This window comes from Culex quinquefasciatus, chromosome 1 (genome assembly GCF_015732765.1).
Source record: "Culex quinquefasciatus strain JHB chromosome 1, VPISU_Cqui_1.0_pri_paternal, whole genome shotgun sequence".
Taxonomy (NCBI): Eukaryota; Metazoa; Arthropoda; class Insecta; order Diptera; family Culicidae; genus Culex; species Culex quinquefasciatus.
This window is the reverse complement of record NC_051861.1, coordinates 30822364-30836994: the sequence shown is the minus strand read 5'-3', so window position 1 is coordinate 30836994 and position 14631 is coordinate 30822364. Positions and strand designations below refer to the sequence as shown.

At 34.7% G+C, this 14631-nt stretch overlaps 1 protein-coding gene across 1 annotated transcript in view; it reads right to left on the bottom strand.

The window, feature by feature from the left end:
• LOC6051047 (solute carrier family 22 member 21) overlaps positions 1 to 10040 on the bottom strand; it is a 76635-nt gene extending 66595 nt beyond the window's left edge. Inside the window, exon 1 of the mRNA XM_038266998.1 lies at positions 9906 to 10040. The gene's annotated coding sequence lies outside the window, so the exon portion shown is untranslated. The remainder of the gene's footprint in view (positions 1 to 9905) is intronic.
• Positions 10041 to 14631: the final 4591 nt, after the last annotated feature.

The window sequence follows — 14631 nt, the reverse complement described above, 5'->3', positions numbered from 1 at the left end:
GAATTTCCAATTGAAAAGTACAGTACAGATTTTTGATAAGGGGCTCTGTTTTCAAGATAAAGCCACCGAAAGTTTGATTTTAGCAAAATATTTAAAAATAGTGACTATGGGTAACCATCTCTATTTCTTTTTTGTAATGTTCAGAAAATTTGCTATAAAATTGTTTAAGAGACATTGAAGATTGGACCTCTGATTGCTGAGATACATGAAAATTGAAGTATTTCAAGCCTCACCGAAAAAACCCAACATTTTCTAAATTCGATTTCTCAGCAACCATAGGTCCGATTTTCAATTTGAAACTTGAAAAACTCGTGAAATTTTCCGATGTTTTCGATTTTTTTTTAGAAATGGTCATTCATGGTCACTATTTTTAAAAATCGGAAAACTGCAAATATTTCGCTAAAATCAAACTTTCGGTGGCTATATTTTGAAAACAGAGCCCTTTATCAAAAAATCTGTAAAGTACTTTTTGATTGGAAATTCATTTTTTTATTAAAACATTACGTCAATTGTTTTTGCATAAAATTTAATTATCCAAAAATTACTATTTTTCAAAAATTTGTAACTCGGCGGCAGATTGTTTGATCATGTTTTGGGAAATTGAGTTTTTGTGAAAAAAATGTTGATTAAAAAATCTGCCATTTTTTTTCGTGTAACTATTCTTTCTCAATAGTCCTCCACAATACCTACAACTTTGCCGACGACACCAAATTGATCAGAAAATTCACTCAAAAGTAATAGCTGTTTGAATATGCACGTACCATTTTTGTATGGACAGCAGCCAAAATTGTATGGAGACTTGTATGGGTGAACCAATGACACAAAAAAGCTTCTTTGGTCATAGGGAAGGCCCCCACAAAGTTTGAGCCAAATAAAAAAAAATACAAATAAAATCCATTTCCAGTTTTGTTAGAGAATTGCTCATGTACTATTTAACAGGTAAATTCCCCGACTATCTGAGTTAAGCTGAACACAAAAGTATGACTAAAACAGTTTGCAGATGTATAAATAGTTTTAATTTGAAAATTCCCCAATACGTCTTAACCCCTTCAACTGCCTTGGTATTTACCAATTGAATAATAATATACGATATTTAATGTGGTTGTTCTAAAGGCGCATCTCGATTCAATTTGAATAATCGTCATTTCAAAAGGGTAACTTCGAAAACAATTTCGAGATTTCTTGCATGTAAAAAGTAGATTTAATGCCATTTACAATTGTTAATATTTAATCAAAACCGGAAAGTCTCATAAAAACCAACTTCCCACCAATTAACGGTTGATCGGAAACGTGCTCGTGCCTCAGCTTGCATCAATAATACGATAAGATTTATAGACTACCCACCAGGCAGCAAAATACAGTGCTAAAATAACTCCCAGAGCCACATGTCACATGTCAACCCGAAGGTGTGCGAATCAATTTGTCAGGGCGCTTAAGCTGGGTAGACTTATGATTTAATTGACGGGTTGTTCAGAACAAAACAAGCTGCGAAGGGATTTTCCCGAGATAGTTAACCTTAGTCGGTGGGTCTCCGAGATTTGAACAAAAGTTCAGTTTTTAAGAACAAAAATCTTGAATGCTTCACATTTTTTGTCACAGTTCGAAAATCTGTGCTGTGCCTTCAAAAGGTACCGAAGCGTGGCGTTTGCATAAATTCATCAGCACTTACTGGCCATGGCCGTTCCAGCGCTAAGGCAGAACAGATTGGAGCCATCACGGGACCAGGTCATCGTGAATAATTTCACCAACAGAGTTTGGGTAGAACCCTTTTTGGTTCGGATTCACTAATATATTGATAAAACTCTTTGATTAAAAGTTATGTCTTAAATTAAAAATAAATTTAAAGGAAAAATCATAATCTATATGTCTGTGACCCCCCATAGTAACCCTTTTTTAACAGATTCTGCTGGTGCTGCTGCTACTGCCGGGTGTGCAAGCTTGTTACGTGGCATACAGAGAGCTTCCAACGGGCAGCGCTGGCAGAAGTTGGTCACAGTTTGTGAGCTGGCGTGCCAGCTGGTGTGGTAAGTTACCTTTACCTGGGTGGAAGTCAAGTTCAGCTAGCGGGGAACAGATTTTCGGTTCTAGTTCCGTGGCTTTCCTGGCACCATGGCACAAACTTCACAGAGAATGACTAATGGTTGGCGGGAATGGGAGCTTGGCGATGTATAAGGGGTCTTTAAAGTTTGAACAATTTAAACAAAACTTGTTTCAAACTAAATCTAATTTGAAAAATGAGTTAAAGGAATCTTGAAGAGTTTTTTTTTTGCATTTGTTTTAATTACAGAATAAACTCGAGAATCAAAACATGTGTACAAGATCACCCTTTCTAAATTCCCAAGCATGTTAAAATTTGCACTCAGCTCTTGGCACGTGGCTCTGTCTAAGATTCAGGTTGAGGGGGCTCGTCACACTGCTGGATCGCGTGCGCTACAAAACGTGTCGACTTCTATGGGAAGAGTTTTTTGACATTTCATTGTGCAATGAAATGCAGTCATGGAATTGATGTTTCGCTTACGTTTGATGCAATGTGTTAATTTGCGTAACGGTTATTAACATGCTCGATAAGTGGTAAACAATAACTTAATTACATCAATCCTATTTTTAATATTCCTAGAACAAAACTTTAATAAATCGTGTTTTCAACTTATATTAGCATGCAAATTAGATATACATTTTAAATAAATTTATGGTGCATGAGTGATTTGAAGAATATATTTAAATAAACACTTAACGGTGCACATCAATCAAAGCTTTTGCATCAAGATTTATGTTATAGATATTTAAGTATCTTCAAAACTACGGGAACTAGCGATACATTTGTTTATTCATCCCCTGCACTGCCAACAAAATAATTTACAATGAAATTTGACTATTTTTAACTATCAGATTGTTGTTGATTGTTGTCCGTAAGTTTGTCAATTTTGGAATATGAAGATAACAACTTGGGAAAATGATCCTGAGGACCACACGAAAATTATAGGCTACTTTAGAAAAAAAATGATTTCTGAGTCATATATGATCCGTCAGGCCTGCATAGGTTAAGGCAAATAGTATTTCATCTTAGCTTGTTTTAAAAGCTTCAAAAACTAGACTTCGACCATACAAGTCTCAATGCAATTTTAGCAGCTGTCTATACAAACAGGCTATCAAATTATTCAAAAATCAATGTATTGAGAAAGGATGTTCGGTTGTAGATATTGCTTAGGACTTCTCAGAAAAAAAAAAACAAACTTGTACACTCCAAAAAAACTTCCCATTTTTCATTTTTTCGCCCTATAAGGCGTCATCCATAAAGTATGTCACGCTCTAGGGGGGGAGGGGGGGGGGTCTGAGCAAGCGTGACAAAGGGTAGGAGAGGAGGGGGGTAAAGTTTGGCTGATTTTAGCGTGACGTACTTTATGGATGAAGCCTAAATGAAAGTGTTATATTTGCAAACCAACCATTTTTGAAATTTCAATTTCTGATAGTTAAAAATGGAATCTTTTGAGGTATGGCTAAGGTCGGTCAAAGTTTATTTGGCAATGGCAGTTTTCGAATAAATCATGTATTTTTTTCTAAACATCGAAAAGATTATGTTGGTTTTATTGTTAGGTGAAAAATTTAATTTGCAATCAAAAAGTACTTTACAGAAAATTCGAAATCGTGCATTGTTTCTAAGTTATATCCACTAAAACTTTGTTTTTTTTTTTAGAGGGAGACTTTTTTACTTGTTAAAGTCATGACTAAGGCTACCAACTGTACGGATTTTTTCCTTACCATACGGATTTCCGACCCTCTTCGCAAATTTTTAACAGGCCGGAATTTTTGTAGGGAATTTTTCGCATAATGCGGATTTGTACGGTAATTTAACAACTTTTTAAACATTGAATTGCATTTTTTTTTTATTTGGTCAAACTTTTGTTAACTAGACATTTTTATTTTTATTTTACTGTGAGTATGATTTGAAAAGGGAGAGTTTTCCGGGCTTCCTCAATTCAAACTTGATTATCAATAAGTAAAGAGTTTTTTTAAAAGGTCCTATAAACTATTGTCTTTCATATGTTGCTAGGACCATGAAAAATATCTCGGATTGTTCTTTTAGAAATTCCTTACTAAATAAAATTATCCATTAAAAGATCCAAAGGCCATCTAAAACTTGTGAAAACCTTTGAACATTTGAAATAACAAATCTAGAGTTTTTTAATGGTCCTATAAACTGTTGTGTTTCACATGTTATAGGACCTTTTCAATAATTTTGTTTTGGAAATGTGTTCGTGAAAACTCTGAGAACGATATTATTCGTTAAAGCAAACTTGAAATTTCGTAAACTTTTAAACTAAAAAAAAATTAAGAACATAATATTTTGATTTAAATCACGGTTTATTTTATGAATACTTTCAAACGTGCAAGCCATAAGCACTCTGACAGCATTTTGTGAAATTTGTTAGCTGTAAAAATGAGACAGTTTCTCAAACTTCTCAAATTTATTTAATTTCATTTATATAAATAATTCCATGACAGTTTTTGTTATACCATGCTGTCATATCGTACGGATTTTTGCTCAGCAGGAGTTGGTAGCCTTAGTCATGACCAAGCTTCTTTAAAAATATTTGTTTTTGAAAATATAAGAGGAGAAAATCAACTCGCGACAAAATTTTGAAGCTAAGAAATTTGACATGTGAGTAGTTCTCTACGAATTCGATCTTCTTTTTTAATTTTAATTTTTGTATTTTTTTAATCAGGCTGAAACTTTTATGGTGCTTTCGGTATGCCCAAAGAAGCCATTTTGCATCATTAGTTTGTCCATACCATTTTCCATAAAAATTTGGCAGCTGTCCATACAAAAATGATGCATGAATATTCAAAAATCTGTATCTCTTGAAAAATTTTTTTGATCGATTTGGTGTCTTCGGAAAAGTTGTAGGTATGGATAAGGACATTACTAAAAAAATGATACACGGTAAAAAATGGTGATTTTCAATTTCACTTTTTGTGACTAAAACTTGATTTGCAAAAAACACTATTTTTTTTAGGGGACATCAAATATCAACTTTTCAGAAATTTTCAGGTTGTGCAAAAAATCTTTGACCGAGTTATGAATTTTTGAATCAATACTGATTTTTCAAAAAATCGAAAAATTGGTCGCCAAATTTTTTTAACTACATGTTGCCTTCCTCGCCTGAGGTAAGGCTATAATCCTGCTTGGAAAATGAACTTCTTTCAGAAACGTCGTAGACCCACCGTCATGTATACCTATCGACTCAGAATCGAAAATTGAACAAATGTCTGTGTGTATGTGTGTGAGTTTGTGTGTGACCAAAATTCTTACTCAGTTTTCTCAGCAATGGCTGAACCGATTCAGGTCAAACCGGGCGCATTAGTCTTGGTTTAGGGTCTCATACGTTGCTATTGAATTGTTTGAAGTTTCGATAAGTAGTTCAAAAGTTATGTATAAAAATGTGTTTTCGCATATATCCGAAAAACGAAAAAAACGAAACTATTGGCACTACGCCCCCCGGGGCATGGCCTTCCTCTAACGTGGGATTTCTGCTCCAGCGCCTCTGACGAGACAGGAGAAACCGGGACCGACGTTTTACTTCACCATCCGATAGAAGCTCAGTGGATAAGGCGGGAATCGAACCCGCGTCTCATAGCATCATCGGGATCGGCAGCCGAAGCCGCTACCGCTGCGCCACGAGACCCACCCACTCGCAAATATCCGGATCTCATTAAAATGTATGTAAACTATGTCCGGATCTATCAACCGACCCATCGTTGATTAGGTAATTGACAACCTAAAGACCTGAGTCTAAAACATAGATGATCAGGCAACCCTGTCTTGAAGTATGACCACTTAAGTGTTATTTATGTAGTTGTTTGAAGCCGGATCTCACTTAAATGCTTGTGAACTATGTCCGAACCCGAGCATGGGTAAATAACAAGGGAAATGCGTAATAATACCTTTCTCTGGTATCAATACCAAATTTTGGTATTCCTGGACCCTTTAAAATTTGTCTTAAGGATTATGCAAGAGCAAAATGTGGTATCATACCAATTTAAGGTATTGTTTTGATATTGCAAAATTGCAGAATTTGTCAATGGTCGAACACCACATTTTGGTATTATTTTGGTATTAAAGTGTTTTACCAAATTCCTCTGAAACTATGGGAAAATTTTGACCAATTTTGACAAAATAATTAATTTTGCGCTAAAATGATTTCTCAAAGCGAATGCTTTCATTGAAAACCGGAAATTTCAAACTTGATTTTAAACATTTTTGATATACCCCCTACAAAAATGACTTAAAATTGTGGAAAATTTTCTAAGTCAGGATGGCACATTTTGGTATTATTTTGGTATTAAAGTGTTTTATCAAATTCCTCTCAAACTATGGGAAAATTTTGACCAATTTTGACAAAATAATTAATTTTGCGCTAAAACGAGGTCTCAAAGCGAATGCTTTCATTGAAAACCGGAAATTTCAAACTTGATTTTAAACATTTTTGATATACCCCCTACAGAAATGACTTGAAATTGTGGAAAATTTTCTAAGTCAGGATGGCACATTTTGGTATTATTTTGGTATTAAAGTGTTTTATCAAATTCCTCTCAAACTATGGGAAAATTTTGACCAATTTTGACAAAATAATTAATTTTGCGCTAAAACGAGGTCTCAAAGCGAATGCTTTCATTGAAAACCGGAAATTTCAAACTTGATTTTAAACATTTTTGATATACCCCCTACAGAAATGACTTAAAATTGTGGAAAATTTTCTAAGTCAGGATGGCACATTTTGGTATTATTTTAGTATTAAAGTGTTTTATCAAATTCCTCTCAAACCATGGGAAAATTTTGACCAATTTTGACAAAATAATTAATTTTGCGCTAAAATGATGTTTCAAAGCGAATGCTTTCATTGAAAACCGGAAATTTCAAACTTGATTTTAAACATTTTTGATATACCCCCTACAGAAATGACTTGAAATTGTGGAAAAATTTCTAAGTCAGGATGCCACATTTTGGTATTATTTTGGTATTGAAAGGTTTCATCAATTTTCTCTGAAACTATGGATTTTTTTTTAAATTTTTGACGAGATAATTAATTTTGCGCTAAAATGACTTGATACCCAAAAATGTTAAAGCTGATTTAAATTTTTTTTGTGATATACCCACTAATATTTTTTACAAAAACGTTGAAATTTTTCTAAGTTGGGATAACCAAATACTTTGAAAAACGAGTCAATCAACAGATTATTGAATTTTGGTGAATTTCAATCCAGTTTCATTTTAATAATACTTATTTTTCAATCTTGTTATTTTTCAGAAGCTTCAAGAACTTCAAGTGCAGCCGTTCATCAATGACAAATGCATTCGGTGTGGTGAAGAATATCACTAAAAACAACATGGAATCATCAGGTGAGTAGATTTGGTTGTTGCATAAGGATCATTTACGTTTTTTTCACTAACTGCAACTGCTGCACTAAAAATGGTATGAAAATAGCAAATTTTGGTATTACTTGTGCAAATACCAGCGACCAAAATGTGCTCTTGGTTGCCCAGCAATAGATGGTAAAATACCATGAAATCAAACCAATATCATGTTTGTGGAAGACCACAGGAATACCAAAATATGATTTTCCAAGGGCGGGAATACCTAAAATTAAAACCATGACAATACCAAGTTTTGGTATTCAAGCAATGTTCAAAAATCCAGAAGACCTCAACTTGGTATTGAAATGATTTTATTTTGTGGTATTATTTTACCTTTGGAATAACATGGTATGGTATTGTTGTGCCCTTCCACATACAAGCTTTTGGTATGATTTCATGGTATTTTACCATCTATTACTGGGCAACCAAGGGCACATTTTGGTCGCTGTTATTTGCCCAAGTAATACCAAAATTTGGTATTCCCGTGTTATTTACCCCTGCTCGGGAATCAATCAACCGACCGTTGGTAAGGTAATCGAAAGACCTTTCCAACAAATCTAAAACATTGATGATATGGCAACCCTGCCTCAAGTTATGACCACTTCAGTGGTATCTGTGTACTTTTTTATTCCAGATCTAAAAAAATAGATGAAATTTGTGTTCAAATGTGTGTGTCCCATCATGTCACCCACTGTTTGTAAAGAGTGAGGAAGGCACTAATCACATAGGTGGATAATGTTAGTTTTTTGATGTAAAATCAAATTTGCAATCAAAAAGTTCTTTAGTAGTTATAGCCATTTTTAGACAACTTTTTTGAAAATAGTCGCAGCTTTTATTTTAATTAGTGCATATGTTTGTCCATCTTTGAAATTTTTTTTTAGAAAAACTGAGAAAATTCTCTATTTTTTGATTTGATTTGATTTTTGTTGATACGACCCATAGTTGCGGAGTGTTTAAAAACAGGAAAATTGATTTTTTCTAAGTCTCACCCAAACAACCCACCATTTTCTAATGTCGATATCTCAGCAACTACCTAACGGTCTGATCTACAATGTTAAAATATGAAGCATTCGTGAAATTTTCCGATCTTTTTGAAAACAATATTTTCAAAAATTTAAAATCAAGACTAACATTTCAAAAGGATCAAACATTCAATGTAACGCCCTGTTGAAATTGAATTTTTCTGTAAGTTTTTTTCTGTAAGTTTTTTTTATAGTTTTTTCTTACTCTTGCTAGTGCCTTAGTTAAAGAAATAATTGTTCCTAAATGGATTATGATGCAACACACAGCTGTAAGGAACTCCAAAACTCTGTTATGCACTTCAAAATAACTCATTGTATCTTGATTATACACCAATAAAACCGAATTGAATTGAAAATTGAAATTGAATTTAAAATTGTTATCTGGGGTTATCCTTCGCCAACTCACACAGCAGGTGCCCCGACCCCTCTTCAATTTGCGTAAAAATTTGCTATTAGGAGTTATTTTGATTTCTGATCACGAATCCGAGGTCCATATTTTGTGACGGTGGGGCGGTACGACCCCTTTAATTTTTATGGTTTTTTACTAAGACACGTTTTTCAGTGATTTGTAGCTCGTAACCGTGAAAAGATAGAAATTTTGTGTCAAAGGAACTTTTGTGTAAAATTAGACGCCCGATTTGATGGCGTACTCAAAATTCCGAAAAAATGTATTTTTTATCAAAAAAAAGGTTAAAAAATAGTTTTAAAATCACTGCCATTTCCCGTTAGTCAACTGTCAATAAGCGTGAGATATGTCATTTTATGGAAAATTTAATGTCATTTTTTCATTTAGAACAAAAATTTTCATTTTAAAATTACGTATTTTTCTAACTTTGCAGGGTTACATTTTAGAGTGTAACAATATTCTACAAAGTTGTAGAACAGGCAAAAACATAAATTTTGATAAATAAACATAAGGGGTTTGCATATATTCTTTACGAGTTATCAGAATTTTACAAAAAAGTTTTTTGAAAAAGTTATGATTTTGACCATTTTTTACCAGTATAACTCAATCGTGTGCTTTTGAAAGTATTTTTTTTGGAAAGTTCAGCTAATTTTGCATAGGAATGACCCCTTGGACAATTGTTGTGACTCGTGCACATACAAGCAGTGCACAAGCCACAACAATCGTCCAAGGGGTCATTCTTATGCAAAATTAGCTGAACATTCCGAAAAAAATCTTTCAAAAGCACACGATTGAGTTGAGGGCAACTTTTTCCAATTTCGTAAAAATCAGACCTTGAGTTTCTATTTTCGGGCCAAAACACAATCGAAAAAGCGCATCAAAATTTTCATATTAGTAAATAATAGAATTTTTTCTGGGACGATTCCCAACTTTTGCATAGATTTTCAAAGATTTCTGAGGGAAGCGTTTTCCCAAAAGCAAACCTCAAATCTTGTTGTAACCAAGAAATAGTGTTTATAATTTCTAGAAGCAAATTAACCGATTCTTGAAATTGCATGCTAACCTTTCCCTTTTGACACTGAATCACAATTTTTCACTTTTTCTAAGCTAATTATTTCACTTGGTTAGCTCGTTCCACTATCACCGAACCGGGCACCCCGAAATATCCACATCCGTCCGTTCGCGGCGAGTTTCAAGCGCGTTTTGCGCACACCTTAACCGCACCAGAACTTGGTAGATTTTTTTTTTCTCCCCGCCCGTTGTAAACCTCCAGCACGTAAACTGCTCGCCGCGGTGATTCTACCCCGTAGGAAAAAGTGGTTTTGCTGGCAGCTCTCGTAACCGGCGTGCGTCTCATTGCTGAAATTCGATAAAGTCCGGGATTTTCGATCCGCCCGACTCATCACTAGCGTGGTTCACGTTTCTATGAAAAAGACAAAAGTTGTTATTTTGTCTTGCATCAACCGGAATTTCGTTCTTTTATGTCCCCAGAAGCACTCTTGAAAATTTGAATCCATTTGGTATGGTCTAGGAGCTCCAGTTTTAATTTGAAATTTATATGGGATTTTGATTTATTTTCCATGGGAAACTATCTTTTTTTACATTGTATTAGGATTTTTTTATAAATCGATGAAATGACTTGATTCTTATAGTAGGAGATAGGTTTTGAACTGGGGTACAACTTTGTAGAACATACCAACATGCTAGGAAGTGACCCTTTAAAGATACAGATACTTTTAGATGATGGCTTTTGAAGGGGCCAGCCACCATCTAAAAGTATCTGTATCTTTAAAGGGTCACTTCCTAGCATGTTGGTATGTTCTACAAAGTTGTACCCCAGTTCAAAACCTATCTCCTACTATAAGAATCAAGTCATTTCATCGATTTATAAAAAAAAATCCTAATACAATGTAAAAAAAGATAGTTTCCCATGGAAAATAAATCAAAATCCCATATAAATTTCAAATTAAAACTGGAGCTCCTACACCTTACCAAATGGGCTCAAATTTTCAGGAGTGCTTTTGGGGACATAAAAGAACGAAATTCCGGTTGATGCAAGACAAAATAACAACTTTTGTCTTTTTCATAGAAACGTGAACCACGCTACTCATCACGCAGCCAAGACTGCGACTGGAGGTGGCGGCGCCACCGCAAGTCACACGCTGCACCGGTGCTTGACTCAATGCAATGGTTCTAAGCGATTCTGTGGGGTTGCTGGCGCGATCTTTAGTCGTGACTTGTGAGGCTGTTGTACGGTTGCGGGTTGATTACCCCCGAAGGGTAGGCAACACCACGCGCTGTAAGGGTAATGCCGTTAAGCTTGGGTTGGTTCAGTGGGACCGCACTGTGGGGGTGACTTTGTTATAAAGAATATGACATTTTTTACGAAATATTTTGAGTAAATATCCAGACAAATTTTGACATAAATAATTAAAAACCTATTATTTTAATAAATTACTCCTTGATACGGTAGCATACTATCAGACTGCTAGGTTTCTGTGTGAAACACGTGAGTACTTCCCCCTTTAACAGTCATAACTGGGGGATGCTGCTTGCTACTCACAATCATGAATCACCCACGCAGTTTGTATTAATTTTGCTCAGTGACGTAAGCACCAATTAATTTACCGAATTGAAATTTCTTGGCTTTTGATAATATTATTATTGAGTAAAAATGTAAGGGATACACAATTAATGTAACGGTCATTTGAAATGTTAATCTTGTTTCCATCATTTTAAAAATATTTTGTTATGTTTCATTTTGTAACATTGTAAATTGGACCATAACTAGCTGAGATGTTGGTATTAAAATTTGGGTGAGACATGAAAAACTAAAATTTTCTGGTTTCTTTTTCTTTTAATCGATGTATTTCTGCAACCAAAGGTCCAATTTTTAATGTCTTTAAGTCAATTTTATTGAAAATTCATCAACCTATAAAAATTACTGTCTAAAATGAAATCATGGACACTTAAAAAAAGCCAAATCCTTAATGCATTAAAATATTTTTTCAAATACTACAAAATAGTTTTAAAATATTTCTGCACATTCTCTTCTGGCAAATGTCGCACTTTATCAACAAATCTTTAAAGAACTACACGCTACCCTCGGTGATTAATCACTATTTCGTTTGACACTTTTTTAGTTTGTACCCCGTTGGCTGGTCAAAACCAAACAAAAAAGTGACGAACTGTCACTTTTTACACGGCGCTTACGCACACTAGGCGTCATCCATAAAGTTTGTCACACTCTAGTTGGGGAGGGTGGTCTGAGAAAGTGTGACATTGCGTGTTATAAGTATAGGGAAAGCGTGACAAAGGGGGGGGGGGAGGGGGGCAAATTTTGGCTGATTAGCGTAACGTACTTTATGGATGAAGCCCTATTAAAACAAAAGTTTGGTAGTGCGTGTGAACTCCGTGTAAAAGGGGTGTCAAACTAAAAAGTGACCCCGTTCGTTTGACAACAGTTGGTGTCCAACCATTGGGGTTTGAGTGTATTCGATTGCCAATTTGATTTTCACTCTGGAACGCCCAACGCATGTCCAACTTACACGGACGCCCAAGCCTGCTAAAAAAGTTGGAACGGTAACTTCAACACGCTGGTTCTCGGGCACAACTCAACCAATCGGGACGATTCTTGTTTCCAGTGATTTGTCTAGATGATCCTAACATTTTGCAGAACTTGATTTGAACAAATCTGTATTTTTTTTGCGACCGAAAACATCGTTCCACCTATTTTTTAAACGACTGCCTCCGCGGAATTTTTGGCGATTTTTGTTTTACACGCAAAAAAAGTTTGAACGATGTTCTTGATCGCATAAATTAGAGATTTGATCAAATTAAGTTCTGCAAAGTTATAGAATCACCTAGAAATCCTAACAAATTACTGGAAAGAAGAATCATCTTGATTGGTTGAGTTATGCCCGAGAACCATCGGGTTGAAGTTACCGTTCGAACTTTTTTGGAGCCTTGGGCGTTGGAATATTAAATAACCCGGGCAGACGGTAATAACAAAATTAATAGTATTTCAATAACAAATCCTGTTAAAATATCAAAATGTGTTATTATTTTATCCTGAAGTTCAACTTCAAGAAGAAAAAATAATAACAGTTTCTGATAAAATAACAAAATTTGGTATTGAAGTGATATACACTCAACCCCCGGTGGTTGGTCACTTTTTCGTTTGACACTTTTTTAGTTTGTACCCCGTTGGTTGGTCAAAGTCAAACTAAAAAGTAACGAACTATCACTTTTTACACGGCGCTCACGAACACTATCAAAACAAACGTTCAGTAGTGTGTGTGAACTCCGTGTAAAAGGGGTGTCAAACTAAAAAGTGACCCCGTTCGTTTGACAACAGTTGGTGTCAAACCATCGGGGTTTGAGTGTAATACTGAAAATGTTGAATAACACGCTAATAAGAGGGAATGTTATACATTTCAAAAAATCTCCTAATAACAAAATTTGTTATTAGTTCGGTATACTGACTTAGAAATAAAATTACCATCAATCGCACAAATGGAAAAGTTTCTCAGTGTCCATAACACAATCTGTTATTATTTTTTCTTTTGTTAAATATGTTTAGGTCTTTGGGATAATTTTGTCTAATTTCGTCGGGGTCATTATTTTGGCCATGAAATGGGGTCCTTAAGCTAAAATGATTCTTAAAAGTTGAAATTTTGGAAGTTGATTTTTATAATTATTTGATGTATCCCTTAAAGGACTTTGTTTAAAATGGTTAGAACTATGGGATAATTTTGACCAATTTCGTCGTTATTTCGTCGGGTCATTATTTTGGCCATGAAATGGGGTCCTTAAGCTAAAATTATTCTAAAAAGTTGAAATTTTAAAGGTTGATTTTTTTAATTATTTGATATACCCCCTAAGGGATTTTACTAAAATTGGCTAGAACTATGAAATAATTTTGACCAATTTCATCGGGGTCATTGATTTCACCATGAAATGGAGTTTCAAGCTAAAATTAATCCGATAAAATTAACTTTTGAGAGTTCAATTTTTTTAAAAAATTTGTTATATTGCTTAACGGAATTGATTTATTTATTGAGAATTTTTGAAGTGTGAATAACAAAAACTGTTATTATTTTCACAGAGCCAGGAAGTCGGAGCTGACGTTGAAGTTCGAGCTGGAGTGAGACCTCGGAGACTGCATCGGATTCAGCAAATTTTCAGCAACTTTTACTTCGAGTCGGAATCTGTGAAGTCGGGTATTTTTGGAGAGCTGAAGTCGTCGTTGACGTCATATCCTGCATCCAGAGTCGGAGTTGTCTTCAAAGTATGGATTCAAATTCGCTTGGAGGTACCCGACTCTGCAGCCCTGACTAGTAAATTACAAATAAACCAAAACAATAACTTTTTTTGTTATGGAGACATACCAGTTCAATAACAATGTTTGTTATTATGCTGCTCCACCTCTCCGCACAAAATAACAAATCTTGTTATTCCTTCATGATTCCTTCTGTGTTATTGGTTTGTTATTGCAGTAACAACATAATAACAGTTAAAGTTATTCTTCGAACAAATCTTTGTTATTGATTTTTGTTATTTCAACAACTAATCCGATCATCCCAAGTACATATTTCGATCTTCTCACAATATCAAAAACTGACCTTCCCAAGTTATTTCCGTCTGCTCGGAAAGTTATAATCTAAAAAATCAAAATTGCTTCAAGTTGTATAAGACTAGAACGTCGAATTTCCCGTCCCGGGATTTCCCTAAAAAAAAAATCCCGGTTCCCGGGAAAGTTGTAAATTTCCCGGGAATTCCTGAAATTC